This window comes from Parasteatoda tepidariorum, chromosome 6, assembly GCF_982258835.1.
Source record: "Parasteatoda tepidariorum strain Cologne lab strain chromosome 6, Ptep-v5.0, whole genome shotgun sequence".
NCBI classification, from domain to species: Eukaryota; Metazoa; Arthropoda; class Arachnida; order Araneae; family Theridiidae; genus Parasteatoda; species Parasteatoda tepidariorum.
This window is the reverse complement of record NC_141760.1, coordinates 64336930-64352969: the sequence shown is the minus strand read 5'-3', so window position 1 is coordinate 64352969 and position 16040 is coordinate 64336930. Positions and strand designations below refer to the sequence as shown.

General features: G+C 26.7%; 1 protein-coding gene across 1 annotated transcript in view; it reads left to right on the top strand.

Annotated features, from left to right (window-relative positions):
- Positions 1-5471: 5471 nt before the first annotated feature.
- LOC107456211 (glycerophosphocholine cholinephosphodiesterase ENPP6) overlaps positions 5472-16040 on the top strand; it is a 59343-nt gene continuing 48774 nt past the window's right edge. Inside the window, exon 1 of the mRNA XM_087165963.1 lies at positions 5472-5601. The gene's annotated coding sequence lies outside the window, so the exon portion shown is untranslated. The remainder of the gene's footprint in view (positions 5602-16040) is intronic.

Below are 16040 nucleotides of genomic sequence, written 5' to 3'. Positions count from 1 at the left end.
ATCCCGTTTACTCAGAAATTTTATTAAACACATTTTTCATATTTTTTTTCTTTTTTTATGTATTGATTTGAGTCAAAATAAGTGAAAAATATATTATTTTGCACTTGGTTATAAAATACAACATAATTATGCTGTATTTCATAAATTTATGGATATGAAATACTGCATTGTAAATAAAATCTTCCAAACACAGCTTTCTTCCAAACAATAATTGCTTCCAATTTTTACTTATTTGTCGTTATTTGGATCTACGACAAACAGTTATTCATCATTGAAATTTCCTCAATTCACAAAATCAATTATTAATACATTTTTGAACATGACTGAAAAAAAATTCTGTTATAAAATTACCTTTCTTTGATTTTATATTTCAGTACAAATATAATCACGATAATCTAACATAATTTCAGTAACTATTAGACTGTTTTACTATAATTAAAAAGCACGAAAATATATTTTTGATTGTAATTAGAGCTACAGTAAAAATATGCATAAAAGAGCCACCGGTGTCATATCTGCGACAAAGAATTATACCAATTTTAAGCCCACCTTTTCTTGGATAAAATTTAAAGTGGTCCTATAAATAATTTAAGCACGGAAGTTTAGTGGGAGTTAAGCAGGGAAGGTTTAATTTTATTACCATAAACAGTCGATAATTAAGTCATGATTCCCATGTAAGTTGATTTATGATTTTTTATTAGTTTAAAGTAAACAAAGAAATGAACTAATTGCTTGCAAAAAAATCATATTCGATGGTAGATTGATGATTACGTAATTATTATTTAAAATTCTCTTTTCACCTTTTAAAATGAAAGAACGCCTATTTTTTGAAAAAAAAAGATATCAATCTTTTTTCAATCGAATTTCCATTAAAAAAAGAATACTTCAGTTAAATATAAGGTGTTGTTGACAGCTTAAGAGCTTTCATTTTAGCTGCATTTCTTGAAGATGCCATGATGCATCTTCGGCCTCAGGTAAATGGAAATATATCAGCCAAAAAAGCATTTTAAAAACTCTTTATAAAGCTTACGCTATTGAAAAGAAGATGAAAGGTTTTCGAAGTCAAAGTTTGCTGTTTGACAGATCATTTTCTGCTCAGAAATGCATTAGAATTATTCTTTTTTTAAATCTTCGAAAATTCTAAGTATTCATCTATATGGCACAAGACAGTGAAAAATTAATAAATCTTGCAAATTTTTACGTCAAAGTTAAAAAAATGGCAGCAGAATTCAATTTCATCCTGTTTGTAGACGTTTCTTTTAAAACACTAAACACAATTTGTACTACAATGTTTGGCTTTTAATTAATGAGAGTTGGAAATTTTGCCGTTAATATATAATTTTATTTAATAGCCTTCATTGAACAGCCTAATCAATTTTGAGTCTACGACTACCAATGAACTACGTAGTCTTGTAATTTTAAACCCAACCCAGAAGACAAGGGAATTTCTGGATCAAGTATTGAGAGACAGTTTCCTTCACAGAGGACTTTTTGATAGAACTAACTTAATTTCGCGTAACATGGAAAGAAAAATCTCGAAAACCTCCCTAGATTAGACTGACGGTAAGTGAACCATGATCCGTCTACCCCTGAGGATATTACTACAATTTTGTATGCTGTTGGTTTATTGCAATTTGAATGACAAAAAATTTACTTATTTTGTAAAATTTGGTGTCAAAGTTTATCAGAAGCTTTAAAATTTTAAAATTAATTTTGTCTTGAATCTTTGAAAATAAGTTTGTGAATCACCATACGGTATTTTAATAGTTAATCTTGTAAGTTTTGTTTTTTTAAGTATTTCAAAAAAGAATCAAAATTATTTTTTTATTTTATTTAAAAATTTTTTTATTTAATCTGTTTGAAAATAGAATATATTAAAAAGAACGTTGCAAATTTTACCAGTAATGTTTATCAAATGCAGTAAAATGAATTTTGTCTTAAACTGTCGAATATAATTAAAATAACTTGTAAGGTATTTTATTAATTTAATTTTATAAAATTAATTGTTAACTTTTTTTCAAAATTCATTGAAATTATATTTTTATAATATGGTAAAAAAGTTTTAATTTAAACTGTAGGATACTGATGACCGGGAATTAAATATTTTAAAATAAGTTTTCGTTAAAATTTAATTAGCAATTACCATTTTTCACATGAATTTGTAATGATTAAAGCAAAATTTTCAATCTAACTGAATTATGTTTTATTTGATAAAAATTTGGTCATACCATAAATAACTATCTGTCCATTAATCGCATACATAATTTTAAGGAAAAATTTTTTATCTTTAACTTTCTTAAAATATTTTATGAAAAAGAATACACAACTACAGTTATCCGGTATCTAAAATTTTTGAATATTTGTCAAAACTTAAGTCAAAATATTTTACTATTGTTGATCGCTAGTCAATATTTAAGCGTGAAAAAAAATAAAAATGTTATCTAATTCTGACGAATCTCTATTGGTGAATACTATTCTGAAAACGTAAAAAAAGTATTTGAAAACTGAATGAAATTTGAAGATATTTATAATTATCGACTCATAACTCTTTTGTCAAACAATTCAATGAAACAGACTTTGATGCTTATATAAACACACCTTCTTCAGAAGTGTTTAGCCAAAACTCGACAGCATATTTGCTCCTTCCTTGATTTAATACTAATTTGCAATAATGAAGGTGCATGTTTTATTTAGCTGCTTCATCGCTTACAAGGATTATAATAATATGTATTAAAACGTTGATTACCCAGAATTTTCAGAGAAAGTCACTTGTTCTTCAAACTCTATGTTTAGTGGCAGAAATTACAGTAAAAATACCAACAAAATAACTAGTAAATCACCTCGAAACTTTCATAAATAAAAATTATTTTAAGGTAAATTTTTCGACATTAAAGTACATGAAAAATTATTTTTTATACGAAATATTTGAATGTATATTTTTATTTGTAAATTATTATTTAATGTAAATTATGTAAATTAAATTATTATTATGTATGCAATTATTAAGAATGTAAATTATTATTTAATAATAAAGTATTTGAAAAGTTAATTTTTTTATGTGAATTAGGTACTTACAGCTGGAAAAAAGAAGTGATTATGTCTACCATGTGATTTAATTCATATTTTATTGGATACCCGTAAGTGACCTCACACGCTAGTGTCGAACCTGATTGGTTCTTGAAATGACAAATACCCATGATAATAGGATATGCCTACGATGACGTCAATTGCAGACATCCAATTATTCTGGAATCAAATGAATTAGTAAAATGTGTGGTATCATAAAGTTTAAATTGCTTAATTTTTTTACATGGTGCTAATTTTTATAAATAATTTTAATTTCGATCTTTTTGCATTTATAAAAACGAAATAGTTCGTCAATTAAAATTATTAAATTAAAATAAATTTTTTGAATGTTTAAGTAGATCATAACCATATGTTTTATCCTCTTATTCAAATTTAAATTCGAATATTAACTATTGAAATTAAGTTAAATGTGTAACTTTGCTTTAAAATATTTTTTTTTAATTTAAAAATATTTTATTGAAAAATATGAGCTGATTCTTAAAACAAAATATCTTTTTTAAAAATTAATTTCCCTGTTTCAGAATTCCTATTATGCAGAATATAATAATTCTTAAAATATCCTCTTATAAAATGCGAAATAAAAGTTTTTCTGTTCATTATAATAATAAAGTAAATCGAAAATATATTCTTGGCCTAAAATCATATCATTTTAACAAAATAAAATGAAATGGAGATATCTTTCTTAAAGTGAATAAACAGGTTTATAAAAAGGGTAACATTTTCTTTAGAAGAAAAGAGTTTTTAAAATGCAATACTTCGTGTTTGTGTCCTGCAGAAAAATAATTCTCCGTAAAAAAGACCAAAAGACTAACGTTACTAAAATAAAATCACCAACAAAAAAGCTTTGTTTTTTTCAAGAGAAAAAGAAATATCATGAAAAAAATATACTAAAATAGTGTCTTTTACATTTTCTATTCGAACATTTCAATGAAAAAAAAATTCTTGCAGTTTTCGTTCTAAGTTATTTTTTTAAATGTAAAATTTAAAGAAAATTTTTAAAAATGCTTTTTTTTTTTACTTATAAGACATTGAATTTGAAGCTGAACTTAAAACTTAATTAAAATTCTGTTTTATTTCAAAACTTATTTTGTCAAGAATTATTTTACACTTATTACTTATTTTATACCTATTACTTATTTTATTTGAACTTATTATTAAGAGTAAATAAAAATTTCGTTTTAAATAAGGGAGAGTGGGGTTATAACGGACATGGGGCAAGAGTGGGCAATTTTCATTTACTTGTCAAACTTCCTCTATAAGATATCGTAGAATGGCAACACTGATGCACACTTCTATGCGGAAGTGCAGACTCATGCTGCAAATATGTTATTAAAATCTATTAAATGAAGGTGTTTAAGTAGCAAGCATCTTTCAACTGTTTTCTTTACTTTTTTATTAACGCATTTTGTTTTCAGAATTTCAACAAAAAGTGATAATTTTATATAAATTATACTGTTTTTTTTAAACCTATTTTGATATTAACTATTGAACTGTATAGTTTCAATTAACCAGCATTAGACATAAACAAACACATGTTTTCGAAAGGCTAGTTTAGACACATAATGGTGAACTGGTGGAGCTAGAGTGGACATGTCTACACTGTATTCAATTCCAGGGGAAGACATATGAATTGAGTAAAATGTAACACATTTAATTTTTTTTACTAAATTAGAATGATTTTGTTGAATAATATACCTTTAAATATAGTGGTTTCAATTCCGCGTAGAAAGTATATCACAAAAATTTTATTAATCAACTTTTTAAAATTTTTTAAAGGAATTTTAAAGGAATGTTTCATCAAATTTGCTAAAACTAAACTGAAGCAGAACATCAGCTCACTCCTCTTTTGTGAGTTGTTTACATTGTTCTAGTGAGAGAAATATCGATAAGGCATGCACTCCGTATGTTGTGCATTTAGAAAATTTGATCATCGAGTTGAAACTGGTTATTAAAATTGATTCGCTTTAAAATTGAAGCTATACTTGTCAATACTGCAAAAGAAAGCTACCTAAAACCTATCTCAACCAATAAACACACAGTAAAAGCAACGCTCATTTTGTTCAGATACTGTGTATGAGAGAATAAAAGCTCAATTTTTTGACAAAGATGATAATAAGAGTTAACGACTCTGAACTAGTCAGGCTTAAAAATCAGTGTTATGCATTATTTTGGTGGGAAGATAGTTGTTAATAAATATGGAGATTAAGATGGTCCAATTAATTATTAAAAAGAAAAGATGGACGTAATATAGTCATACAATAATTGTTTCTTTTTTCCAGAAAAAGAAATCTCAGGACAAGAAATGTCTACTAAGCTTACATACCAATGAACTGCTACAACTACCAAGACTGTATCCAAGACCATGATACAGACAGTTAAAAAAAAAAAACCCTGGGAGTTTTAAAATTGTAATACAAGTTCTATAGAGAGAAGAAAAAGAATAAAACTCAAATATGTCATTGGTATAGAAAAAGGATGGTAAATGTATTTCATTTTAAAAACATAATATTCCAGGTGAGTTATGTCGTAAACTTTTACACTAAAATGATCAACATCCGCCCAAAATTTTTTAAAGGTACGCATGACAGTTTGATGGATAGCGTTTCATAACTTCTGTCTAAAAAATTTAAACCTGATTCATCTTTTTTTGAACAATACAGCATCAATCTTTCGAAATATTAAAAAATTCAGTTCGTTTTAGGTACATAAAATAACATATTACCGTTTTTTAAAGTGTGTTTTATGTTCTGTTTTAAATCGAAATAGTTTTTTTTTACGGTTTATTAAAAAAGAGGTGAATTAAATAGCATTTCATGTAATTAAAAAGAGGTAATGCTAAAAACAGGAGTTTAAAGCAACTGTAATGTGTTTTCTAAATTAATAATTTTCATCGAATTGGCAAATGAGTTTTAGTTTCCGTATCTAGCATAAAACAATACTTAGATAAAGATGTAAAAAATTTTTGTTGCAGAATTTTTAGCATTCGATATTAATAGTTTTATATTTAATAATTCAATTATTTTTAATTCACTATAAATGAAGTACATAAATAATTGTAAGTACCCTTTAAAAAATTAGGTTTGATAAACATGTTTAAAACATCATTCACAGTCATTTCCGATAAATGTAACCGAAAACACAAGAACCTAAGAATAACATTACTTATTTTTTTGACTTCAACTCATTTTGTTCATCAGTTATTTCAAAGAGAAAAAAAAATCAATATAATTTAAAATGTTCATAATTTAATTTTGAGACAGTAAGTTCAAGAAGAACTTTTTTAGTATGTATTTTCAAGTTTGAAACATGACACAGTTTTCTCTGATAGTTATAGCCACACTTTTAAAATGTTCCTTTTTTTATTCTTCTTATGCAAGATATTGATAAAAATAATTAAGCTGATAACCTCTACTTACTCCGATAATCCACTGAGAAATAAAGTATGTTCAAAGTTATCAGAATATGGTAAAATTTACCGCGTTTCTGGTTTTGTGGGAAAGTCAAGAACCTCTGTAGTTCTTACCTTGGTAATGATTTCGGTAAGAGTAACTATAAAATAAAAATTTATCATAAAATTTGATTATTTTTCTAAAAGTTGTCTTAGGGACCTTAGAGCATGACCTAAATACGTACAATTACTTTTAATATTGATAAATTTACTCTTTAACTTTGTATTTTTTTACTAAATGTGGGGTTATAACAAATATTATTTTTAAAACCAGAATTTCCGGTAGAGCGTTACCATATGAGCAGAACAATCACCAAATAAATGGTTTAAATACCGCATATTTTTAAATTTAATACCAAAATTATAGGGGTTTTTTTCCCAACCAGAAATGTTTAGAAAAAAATGAATACCTGATGTCTTTCTTCGAGTTACTAAATATCGAAATGAAACCTTTTAAGTTTATCTATTTATCTCATTAAGAACGCATGATCCGAACTTTAGATTTTGAGGTTGGTGAATAAAAGAGAATTAAAAAGTGGGGTTTTTAGTAAAGAGATAGCGAGAGAGTTATAGTTATGAGCATCTGACATAAATTTGACATAATGAGCAATTGACCGGAAAATGACGTAAATGTAAGTAATAGCAAAATGCAAGTAATGCAAAATGACGTAAATGTAAGTAATTTCTTAGATGTTTTCTAATGTATTTTCAAAATACTTATTAAAGGCAGCTACTTGAGGTTGAAATTGGGGTGGTATATAAATAATCAAGGGAACTAAAAATCCTCTTTTCATAAAGTTTCAAATATTTAAAAAAAATCTTCAGTGTTTAATGGAAGACGGCGAAGATTCCGTAATGACTCTTTTAACATGTTTATAATACTTAGGGATAATAATTTTTTAGTTCTTTTAAAAATGAATTATAAGGTAGACTTATATTTACAGTTACCATTTATGTGAAATTTAACACAATACTTATAATGTACAATATTTGCTTTAGCTTTAAAAGGAAAAGTTTCTCATTATTTAATTTTCTCTTTTTTCGATTAATTTTACCTGCTAGATAAAAGTTTAAACTAGTGAGGAATATTCGTTAAACAAAAAGGAGCAACTCCTGTGAAACGCCATCATTATTTCGTAGCGGAATCTCTTTTATCACTTCATTTATTAATTTGGCACACTCTATTCCTCCCAATGGGATTAATGTTGAAAATGAATATTATATATACGCTTCAATTCATTTTCTGTCATCTGTTTCTAAAATACGTAATCAAATTTCAACAAATCATCTTTATTACCCCATTAAACTGCATACCTCTGAAACATTATTTTCTGTTACATGAGTGCATTAAAATTTTATCCGTTCTTTCATGTGTATTTATCATTAAAATTGTCTTTTTTATCGATTGTGAATATAAAACAAGAAGCTAATGCGGTGTCGTTAAGATAAATTCAATGGTTAAAGATGAGAAATATTTTTCATTTCGCCATTTTAACTATTTTATATTTAGAAGTAAATTACTAAAACCCTTAATTGTTGTAGTATTGCAGTGCTTTTATTGTGCATTAGTTATATAAATTACAGTAACTAATGCCATTTAAATCTTACATGCGATACGATAATTTTGTTTTGGATAAAAGTATATTTAGACTAAAATTAGGTTTTTTTTTAAACAAAAACTATCTAGGATCAACATTTTCTTTGAATTAATTTAACACTGGCGTCCTTCACAAGTGCCATTTCGTAATATCCTTTGTTTAATATCTGATTCAATAATTATGTACTTGTGATTTAGAATTTATGCTACTTATCTTTTCAACATAGTTTTGTCATACTTAGATTTATTTTCATATAAAATTTTCCCAGTTGATGTTCTCTGTTTCTGGAATATTCGTAAAAGCGTGTTTGTCCCTTATCTTTTTGACAAGAGTTTAGATATTAGATTGGTAATTAAATTTCTCTGAATCTAATAATTTTTTTAAAAACAAAATGACCTAATCTCTTGTTATTTGTTTTAATTTTCACAAAATAAAAAAATGCTAAATTTTCGAACATTTTTTTATTTTAGTTTAGGATTAGTTCAAATTAATTACAAGTCTTTTACCTAAATAAAAAATCATCTCAGAAAAACTGTAAATCTCAATTTTAAAAATGTGCTTCTGAAAAAATGTATTTCAAAATTCGAAACGAAATTTAGTAAGTCAAACTTTGGTTTGAAAATTTGTGAAGAAAATTTTTGATGAAGAAAAATATTTTCACTGTCAAAAACAAAACTCTCACATTTGAGGATTCAACAATCCTTGAGCTGTATTTTATTAACTTTCAAAATCATTTTGCCACAAAATCACGTGACTCGTGATGAAAAACGAATTCTCAAATGCGTGAAATGACGAAAATGCCTTCTCAATTCCGAAACCTCATCATACTGCATTGTGGGTGATTGTTAACTAAAATGACCAAACTAGAATGAAGAGTAGACGATCGAAAAAAAGTGACGATAAAGAGGAATGGATTGTATGTTGGTCTAAGAGTTGTCCTTATACCTGGAAGTATCAGGGTCCAAATCCCGCTCCGGGCATGAGTGTAGTTTATTTCTCTGTTCTATCAGTATTTCTAATATTATTTCTGCGACATTGATTCACTAATATGGTGCCCACGATAAAGTGATTATTGGAAAGTTCGATGCATATGATTTTTAAAAGGTAAAAACTAGATAGACGAAATATTGAATTTGCTTCCTCGAAGAAGTGACGATAGTTATTTCGTCATTTTGACAAAATGTTTACTCGGAGCATATACCAAGGAACGGTTTCGTAAAAAGTGACGAAATTTGCATATCCATTTTCTACAGTGTTCATTCTCAAATGCTCATAAAAATCATCAAATAGTTTTTTACTTCTATATAAAAAAGTAAGAATTAGGATATTTATAAAAATGAAACGACTTATTTTTGATACTGAATAATTTACAATCACTAAACATTGATTTGATCATCACTGATTTTTACATCGGAAAAACTTTTGACGAATTCCAACACAAAAATCTTCAAACAGTTTTGACACGCAAATCAGAGATATTTCGCTGGTATACTTATATTCCACCAAAAAAATTTTAAAAAATGTTGGCAGAACATTCTTTTTTCAGAAAATATTACCAGAGATCAGAATTTTGCACTCAAAAAAATAATTCCCAAAAAAGGAGCTGAAAGTTAAATTTTTCCCCCCAACTCTAACTTTTACGATAAGCTTGTTCAAACATGAAAAGTTAAATTTATGAATGGGATAACAAACAGTTTTGGCATTCACAGTTCTAAGATTCTTTCTTTTAAAAAAGTAATAGAACTTTTATGAACTTCATAGAGGTGATGTTTGCTTTTCAAAGTAATATCACAGTCTCAAGAAAATGAAAGAAACGTACCCTAGTTCCCCCTTAAATGAAAATTTATGTCAGAATATGTAATATTTTCTCTGATTTAGGTTCTGAAATAGTTTGTTCAATAGAAAACAAATGGAAGAGAAGATGTTTTATATTATTGTTTTGCATAATTTTGCATAAAACATGAATTTTCTTATTGTTTGAGTTAAGTAACTAACATAAATTGAGCAAATAAAAGATTCTGTGCTTTTTTCTTCAATTGTACGCTTACTGTAGCTTAAGATAAACGTACAAATATTGACAGTGTTTAAAATGAAAGAACATTAAGGGTAAATGAGTTTGATTTTTCAAGAAAGATTGACAGTTTTAATTCTACTCTTAGTTATACTTATTTTGTAATTGTCTTTAAAGGAAATATGAATGTTTTCCTTTAAAACAACAACAATTATATTATTATTATTTGTATATGTTCATCATATTCCTATATCATGCGTTTCCTTTAAAGAAAAGCAATATCTAACATATTTAGCTTAATAAATTTACTTTTGTTTATTTGTGCTTATTTACTTTTATGTAACTCTCTTAAACTCTTTTTAAAACAATTGCAGTTTCTGTCATTATTATTATTTTAAATTTATAAAATATTTGCTTTATCCTAAGCTTATGATTATCTTGTAAAACACAACATTACTTAAAATCAATACTTTCATTTTGTAATGTGTTTATTTTTATCTCATAATTTTTGATAAAGAAACAATATCGAATAGTATTATTTTTGTTTTATTTTTACCTCAAAAACTTTCGTAAGAAGCAGCAACAGTTTATATTATTATTACTTTAATTTTATAACATATTTTATTCTTATCTCATAAATTGTTTAAATATACTATAAAATTAACAGTTTTATTTTGTAATATGTGTAGTTCTTTTCTCAGATTGTTTTAGATTTATTCTCATATTTATTTTTTTTAATTGTGTAATATAATTATATTATTCCTAATTTAATAAACTGGCTTTAAATGAACATCAAACCTTATTGGTATTATCTTTACTTTTTAATACGCTTGTTTTATTCTTAGTTAATAATATTTTACTAACAACACAAATTTCCGTTATTATTAAATTCATTTTATAATAGTACTTGTCAAATTCAATAATACTTTTAGAATTCATAAATGATTTCAAAAGGGTTCACGTACTTGATGAGATAATGATTTGAAATGAATACCGTAACCAAAATATTTGTATATAAGATTGAGACAAATTTTCCGGTAGTGTCAGTTATGCACCGAATAAGGTTAAGCATAATCCTTTCTCGAAATTAGAAGTAGATAATGATAGAAAACTTTCATTATACCAATTTCCAATATAAATGTTACCACTGAAGCTCGAAAGCCGTCAATATGCACATTACCTAGATAACCTACAGATTTAAAATGAATGCCAGAACCAAAATATTTGTACAATATAAGGTTGGGACAAATTTTCCAGTTGTGTCAGTTATGTACTGAATAAGGTTAAGCATAATCCTTTTCTCGAAATTAGAAGTAGATAATGACAGAGAACTTTCATTATACCGATTTCCAATATAAATGTTACCACTGAAGCTCGAAAGCCGTCAATATGCACATTACCTAGATAACCTACAGATTTAAAATGAATGCCAGAACCAAAATATTTGTACAATATAAGGTTGGGACAAATTTTCCAGTTGTGTCAGTGATGTACTGAATAAGGTTAAGCATAATCCTTTTCTCGAAATTAGAAATAGATATTGACAGAGAACTTTCATTATACCAATTTCCAATATAAATGTTACCACTGAAGCTCGAAAGCCGTCAATATGCACATTACCTAGATAATCTACAGATTTAAAATGGATACCAGAACCAAAATATATTTACTATATAAGATTGAGACAAATTTTCCAGTTGTGGGAATTAGGTTAAGCATAATCCTCTTCTCAAAATTAGAAGTAGATAATGATAGAGAACTCTCATTATACCAATTTTCAATACAAATGTTACTGTTGAAGATCGAAAACAGTCAATACGCATATTATCTAGCTGATCTGCAGATTAACTAGGATTAGTCTGCAGATTAACCGTTAAAATGAAAAATGAAGTGTTTCCATATTTACCTAGGTAATATGTGCATTAAATGGTGACGTTAAATTTCAGGAGTTTGCTTCTCTCATTCTTCAAACTAATTTGTTGATTGGTTGTATTAACTAACTTGATTCTTTAGGCATTGAAAAATAAATATATGATATAATGTTAGCTTCCTTAATTATAATAGTTTTTTAAACCATTTGCATTTTAGTTTTTAAGGCGATTGATTGATGATCGATTCGATCAACAAATGTGTTAATTGTTTGATATTTCTTAAATAGCTAACAAAAAATAAATAAATAACATAATGTTTTTTGAGAAACATTGCTGTTGTTCCAGAAGAGATCTCAATTTCACTTTAACAAGTACTTTTAATGTAATGAGCGTATTATCTAGATAGTTTGCAGTTTACAATGATAATTTTGGAGGCCTTAACGGATCAGCCTAGTTAACCAACTATGAAATGTGTAAAATAACTGATTGCTACTGTTTAGTGGCAACATAAAAACATTTTTATACTGAAAATTTGTATTTATACCGTATTGGATGTAAGTTTGAAACTTAAATAGCTTTATTAAAGGTTCATATGTATTTGATATAAGGATGTGTATGTAAGGACATCTATCGGATGTAAGAACGTAGCAAATGTATCAAATGCATGCTGCATCAAATAAAAAGCATAATCCAGGTACCAGGTGTATAGAAGGTACCAAATACTTATATTCCCATATAATAGATAAACATTAATAAAACCTGTTCAAACAATAATGAATTTTCCTTTTAGGATATCAAATTATTGAGAAAAAAAATATTACAATAATACGGCTTGTGCTGCGTATTTTTTGATTCTTATCTCTTACTGGTATTGAAATAGATACTAACTGCCTATTATTATCTATTTCAATACCAGTAACTATTATTTCAAAATATGTGTATATTAAAACTCTTAATAAATTTAATTAATTTTTTAACTTTTGACAATTTCAATTAATGTTTCAAAATTCCAGAATTTCGGAATACGAGCCGGAAAAGAACATGTAAAAATTATTAATAGAAACATATTTTCTTAATTTTTAGTTAAAAAATAGTGCATGATTAATATATAAACTATGTTGAAAGAAAAGTAGGAGAAATTACAGAAAATTCAGGATATTACAGAAAACTTGTATAAAAATTGATAGGGGATATGAAATGTAAAAAAGGATAGTAAAGAAATTGAAAGAAGAAATTTCATAATTAGAAAGGGAAAAAACTCAATCTAATTGCGAAATCTCCTTTTCAAATGTTTAAATATTAAAATAATTTTAAATGATTAACTATTTAAATTTTATTTAACTATTTAAATGTTAAAATGGGATTTGCAAATTTGTTAGTCAAAATTGCAAAGTTAGCAGGATTTGTCAAATCTAGAAAAGTACTGTATAGAACAAACAGCAAATCGTAATTACTTTGATGAAAAAGATAGAAATAAAAATAGAACAGTTAGAAATAAAAAAAATATTTCCTTTAAATAAAATATTGCAAGTTATTTCATCATTATAAATGCAAAGAAAATAATTATACAATAATTTTCACACATTTTCGGGAAAATAACTTTTTACTTTTATCAAAATAAATTTTTGTATGGAAATGTATGTGTCCATAAAAAAGTCACAGATCAATACTTTAAATATATCGGAACTGCTACATTCGCATAAAACAAGAAATCTAAACGAATTCTTCAAACAGAATTCTCGCTTCCTCTGTTAAAATTTTTTATAGAAGATTCGATGTTTCTATGATATCAATCTGCATGTTATGCAAAAAAAATGCATGCTTTAAAATATGAGAATTTTGCAGAAATACAAATTTGTAACTTTCAATTTTAGATTTGTTTTTTACATTTAGAAAGTAAAAAACGAAAATAATATGAGTTTGCGTCGCAACAAATATTTATGAAAAAAGTAGGCTCTAGGGAAAATGTTAGAAGTTGTCAAAGCAATTTCTGATGCAACATATTTATGTGTTGAACGCGCAAAAGGACGAGCTCTAATGCATTTTGATTTTATTCATTTACAAAATTTCAAAAATCTAATAGAAGTTTGTTTCAAACGGTTTCGGCTTGTCAGAATAGTGTGATACATATTCATTTCCATTAACATTTTACCTCTCAATTTCATCGTTTTTAAAGTTTTAGTTCGTTAATACAAATAGAGCGTTTATTCGAACGTTTCACTTAATTTTATTGAAAAACCATTTTCGAACTATTTCCTCACAATACAGATCCAATTAATTTATTGAAAAACCAATTTCGAACTATTTCCTCAATTTTTTTGAGCTATTGCTCATAAAAAATGATGGTAAAATGATAGAATATTTCTTATTTAATTCAAGTTCGGTATCAGTGAAATATTTCAAAATACATATTTTTAATCAAACATTATTATTTGAATAATTATTGGATAATCTATTGATCAGTTAGTAATGAAGGGTTCAGAATTAATTTCATAATCAGAATTAATTTCATAATCAGAATTAATTTCATAAAAACCTCCACTCAGTACACTGAAAAAAATTCCGAATCATATTACGGTATAAAGTACCCGCACTCTTGGGTGCTTCATCCGCAAAATCCATATTATCGTGCAATTTATTTTACCGTAAAATATTATACCGTAATTGTTTATCTAATTAGAGTGATTTTAAGGTAATTATTATTTCAAAAATTACGGTATGTTAGACTTTTTGTAACGTAACATGCTCCGTCAAAAATGGATTTTACGGTAGAAAGAACCGGCAACCTGATTGCCGGTACTTATAACTGCAATTTGATACGAATTTTTTTTATAGTGTGTATGATATGTGAAACAAAAGATACTAGGATACTTATTTGCAAGGCATCTGCGTAATTAAACTCTTAAGAAAATTTAGTTTTTGTAATGCAGAATACAATTATACCAAGAATTTAGAAAACTCACAGTAATGTGATCAATTATTTGTAATAAGAAATACAGAAAAGTGAATTCGCAGTTTATGTTTTTCAACATTAAAATTTTTCCTCTGTTTACTCAGGGTAGCAACAATGTGGAAAAATTTTAACAGAGGTGACAGATACAATATGAGACTATTGTAAATTTCATAAGCTTTGACTTAACGTCTATTTTAGGAATTTAGTTGGTCAGTTGTAACAATAATTTACGAATATATCTGGTCAATCGTAATTTAATATCAAAATGGAAGAACGGTTTATGTCCATAAAAGTCAATTCCGAAAAAAAAGAGAGAAAAAAAAAGAAGAAACAAAAAGAAAGGAAATTTAAGGCAGACAAGAACAGTTTTTTCAATGCACGACTCAACTTCTTTATTCTGTATTAAACTGTCGGGGAGAAGTGATTTTTCAAGTTGTTGATGCGTCAAAACTTTGCAATTCACAAAATACAAGAGATTGTATTTTTGTGAAAATACAATCTCTTTCACAAATGACCACATTATGGTCATTTTTGTGAAAAATGGACATAAGCCGATCTTCCCCTTTGTTAAAGCATTTTGTTTCCACATTTTCAACCAGTTTTAAAAGTTTTCCATAATGTGGCTATCCTGCCTTACTCTACTATTTTGTCCACCAAAACACTTCAATGTAAAATTAGTTATTAAAAATATTGCAAATAAAAAGTAATTTGCATAAATGTGAGCTTCACGAGGTTAAACTCCTTGCCAGTGTCGCTCAGGCAACTACTACGTGCGGTATTTGTGATGCCAGTATAATTAACGTTTCTATTTTGTGAAGTCCAAGCTACATTGTTTCTACTCTAAGATACTTAATTTACTATTTTCCTAATAGATGGCATTAGTAGCCCTAGTTTTTCACCGATTAAGACTTCAACCAAGGGAAGGAAATGTGGGTGGGGTTTTTGGGATATACCATACTGTAAAAGATTTGTAAAATTTGTGCATTGAAAATCGTGTTGTTGTGCTTTTTTTTATTATATTATACTAGTTATATTATATTTAGCTACGAAATTTTGGTTAATTTGCTGTAAT